A 4539-nucleotide genomic window follows, 5' to 3' on the forward strand; every position below is an offset into this window, starting at 1 on the left:
GACAGAGACACACTCACTCACAGAGAGACAGACAGAGACACACACACTCACAGAGAGACGCACACTCAGACAGAGAGACACTCATTTAGAGACACTCACAGACACAGACAGACAGACAGACAGACACTCACGGACAGAGACACACATACTCACAGACCAAGAGACACACACTCAGAGACAGAGATACACACACACAGACAGACAGAGAGAGAGACACACACTCACAGTGAGACACACATTCACAGACAGACAGACGTACACACATACAGACAGACAGAGACATACACACATACAGACACACACTCACAGACAGAGAGACGCACACACACAGATACACACACTCACAGACAGAGACACACATTCACACACATACAGAGACACACAGACAGACAGAGACAGACTCAGTGACATCAAGTAAACAGTGTGAGGGGCCCCGGACCCGGAGCTCACTGTGTTTGTACATGTGCGTAGTGTATACGGGTGTGGGGGGGGGGGGGGGAGTAGCAGAGGGTTTGTGTGTAGGGGAGGGTGTGTGTCTGTAGCGCAGGAGGTGTGTGCAGCGCTGGGGGTGTGTGTAGAGGAGGGGGTGTGTGTAGGGGAGGGGGGGTGTGTAGGGGAGTGGGGGTGTGTAGGGGAGTGGGGGTGTGTAGCGGCAGGGGGTGTGTGTAGGGGAGGGGGGGGTGTAGCGCAGGGGGTGTGTGTAGGGGAGGGGGGGGTGTAGCGCAGGGGGGCGTGTGTGTAGCAGAGGGTGTGTGTGTATAGGGGAGGGCGTGTGTGTAGCGGAGGGTGTGTGTGTATAGGGGAGGGCGTGTGTGTAGCGGAGGGCGTGTGTGTATAGGGGAGGGCGTGTGTGTAGCGGAGGGTGTGTGTGTATAGGGGAGGGCGTGTGTGTAGCGGAGGGTGTGCAGAGGAGGGTGTGTAGTGCAGGGTGTGTGGAGAGGGTATGTGTGTAGCGGAGGGTGTGTGTGTTTAGCAGAGGGTGTGTGTGTGTAGGGGAGGGAGTGTGTGTGTAGCGGAGGGTGTATGTGTGTGTAGCGGAAGTGGGTGCACGCACAACAGAGGCGGGTACCAGTGCACAACAGAGGGGGTGTGGGCGCACGATGGAGGAGTGTGGGAGTGTGCAGCAGAGGGGGGTGGATGCGTAGGGTTGTAGGAATGCGCAGTGGAGGGGGCTGGGCATGCACAGCAGTGCAGGGTGGGCGCGCGCGCACTGGAGGGGCAGTGAGCGCGCGCAGTGTAGGGGGTGGGTGCGCGTGCAGAGGATGGGGGCACTCGCGCAGCGGAAGGAGCATGCGTGCAGCAGAGAGGGTGCGTGTGTATTGGAGGAGTGCGTGTATAGTGGTGGGGTTGTGTGTGTAGCGGAGGGCGTGTTTGTGTAGCGGAGGAGGTGTGTGTAGCGGAGGGGGCGGTGTAACCAAGGGGGCGTGTAGTGGAGGAGTGTAACAGAGATGTGTGTGTAGCAGAGGGTGTGTGGGCAGTGGAGGGGGGCGCGCACGCAGCAGAGTGGGGCGCGCGCAGCAGAGAGGGCACAAGTGCAGTGGAGGGTGTTGCGCGTGTAGTGGAGGGGGCGCATGTGTAGTGGAGGGGGCGGTGTAGCAGAGAGGGGGTGTAGTGGAGGAATGTAGCGGAGGGTGTGTGTAGCGGAGGGTGTGTGTGTGGCGGAGGGATATGTGTGTAGTGGGGGGGGGTGTAGCGGAGAGGGTGTTTTTAGCGAATTCCGCAGAAAAATTGCGGCTGTACTTTTCTATTGGCCCAACTCATAACCTATTGACTTTAATGCAACATTTTACACTCTACAAATGAAAACTAATATACAGTGAAACTTATTAAAGCACCGTCTCACTTCAGAAGCCACATCCTGGCCACAACCACCACGCAACAGTCCCGACTGATTTTCCATAATAAATTACCTCCATTTAGGAACCACCTGTCCAACACAACCAGTGACCACCCTGTTTTAACCCTGTCGGTGTACAGACACCCTTTATAGCGTCCCGTTCTAAGTGAATTTAAGTGTACTTAACCCTAATGCAGCATCAAATTCTACAGGCTACGTGTAGACTCCCGCTAGACCTGTAGCACATTACCAACGCTGCCTTGAGCAGTCCATATGATGCCCACGGCTTCCCACCTCACCAGCAGGAATCTACACGTGGGCCCACGGAATTAAAAAAAAATGTTTTGGATACAATCAAAGCACCAACAAACCCTTACTCAGAGGCCACCCTTCCATAAAGGCCACTTTGATCCAGTCCCGAGCGGTTGCTGAAAACAGGTTTGACTATAATCTTATAGAGGTGGATCATTACAATGTGTTCTGTATGTATAGCAGTGATAATAAAGCCCACAATGTGATTCCAGAGCCTACAGGTGTAGTTCTGAGACTGTTGCAATATCTTGGTAGCAATTGCATGTTGGATGTGATGATACAAATGTCTTTTGTGAATGGATGAGAAACATAGTCCTGCAGCTCAGTGGTTAGAGCACTCGCTTTGTAAGCGAGACACTTGGGTTCAATTCCAGGCAGAGGGCGAAACCTTGGGCAAGTTTCCTTAATAATAATAATAATTATTATAAGTTTCCTGACTCCACACGCCTAATAATAATCCCTCCAAAACAAAACAATAATAAATTGGTCACTTTCAATCCACCACTGTTTGTGGGACACTGCTGTGCGCAATTGGCTTCCGCGTTTTGCCCACAAATATACGGTCAATTCACTTTACAGTCTATTCTGTGAAGCGCTTTGAGATGTCGAGAAGACGTGAGAAGCGCTATATCAAATGCAAGTATTATTATTATATTATAGTCACATGGAAGTTGTCATTTTAGTCTCAGCAATGTCTTTCAGATTGGATATAGGTACTATGGTTACAGCTTAATATTATACTGATCAGATCTATATAATTGAGTTCATTAAATAGTGCTACCTCATTAAGTTACATTGATCCTATGCAATTAGTTCGAAAGCTTCTTCGGGAATTTGGACTCTGACTTTGCAAATTCAGGAATTATATGGAGATTGTCTCTCTGGAGTGAGTCACAATGACTCTATACTTCAAACTTCTTTAAAGCTCTCACAAGCCTCTCACTCAACGAGAGATTGCGAATAGTGCTGAAAGTCAAGGCTCCGCATTCTGGGAATGTTTCCAGGATTGTAGTGAGAAACAATGAGTCAAATGTACAATGTTATCTGATCTCCTAGACAGGGGGCAAATTAACCTTGTTCAATTGACGTCATTTATCACCCTAATAATACAATTAAACTACTGTGTCCAATGGATAAATAAATATTAGTGGGATGAATTAACCCTATGATTGAAAAACTTCTAGAATCCCGGTTTGTAATGGAGAGATATATTTTTGCTACAAAAATAACAATACTTCAGATTAAAATTATTAAAGGTGCATTATAACAGTCATACAAGATGTTAAGCCTTTAATTCAGTTAGAGTATCAACCATAATCCTAACAATAAGAAATACAAAATCATTCATGCATACAAAGCATAAAGACATTGTTAGAATACTACCACAGATTATAAAATCAAATAATTAGTGGGTATGGATGAAGATCAATCTATCTTAAACTGAATATGTAAAAACGTACATCAACTTGTACATAAAAGCTGAGTTAAATCGTTATTTCCTGAACCAATACTGAGATGGTGAGATCTGTGTGGCTGTAGATTCATTATAAACAATAATTATTATTTAATACACAACATTTCACATCAGGAGGACATCACAAAGCTCTTCACAGGATGTATTGTAAATATCCTGTAGGTGAATGTGGCAGCCAATTTTGTGCTCAGCATATTCTCACAAACAGCCATGAAATGAGTGACCAAGTTTATTCAGGGGATTGTTGACCAGGAAACCAGGAGAAACTCCGTTCTCTTTTCTAGTGGTGCTGTAATGCCTCATCCTATGGATAGTATTTATGACAATGCCGCACACCCACAGCACTGCATTGGAGTGTCAGTTTAGACTAAATGAGTCTTGACATGGGGCTTGAACCCATAACCTTCTGTCTCAGAGGCAAGAGTGCTACCAACTGAGCCAGCCTGACACAACTGAGTTTAATGACTCATGTGATAACACTTCATCATGGTTAAGAATATCCAAACCAGACACATATGCATGCCACTTATGCTTGGAAATTTCCTTTGTGTGTCAGCTTGGCTCAATGGTAGCACTCTTGCCTCTGAGGCAAAAGGTTCAAGCCCCACATAGGGACTTGGAATCGCATAGTCTACGATGAAACCCCAGTGTTGTGCTGGGGTGTATTGCATGTTGGAGGTGCCGTCCTTCGGATGAGACGTTAAACCAGAATCCCATCTGCCTAAGAGTAATATCTCTATATATACTATATTCACTGGACACAACAAATGTTTTTAATTAAATTAAATAAAATTAACTGTTTTGAATTAAATTAATTGTTCAATTAAACTTTTTTAACCCAGCTATTGGATAGTGGTGCCAATCCTCCACTGTAGTGCTTGGAGAAAATATTGAATAACAATACTGAAGAGATATA

The sequence above is a fragment of the Callorhinchus milii genome, unplaced genomic scaffold, assembly GCF_018977255.1.
Source record: "Callorhinchus milii isolate IMCB2004 unplaced genomic scaffold, IMCB_Cmil_1.0 Scaffold1, whole genome shotgun sequence".
Classification (NCBI taxonomy): domain Eukaryota; kingdom Metazoa; phylum Chordata; class Chondrichthyes; order Chimaeriformes; family Callorhinchidae; genus Callorhinchus; species Callorhinchus milii.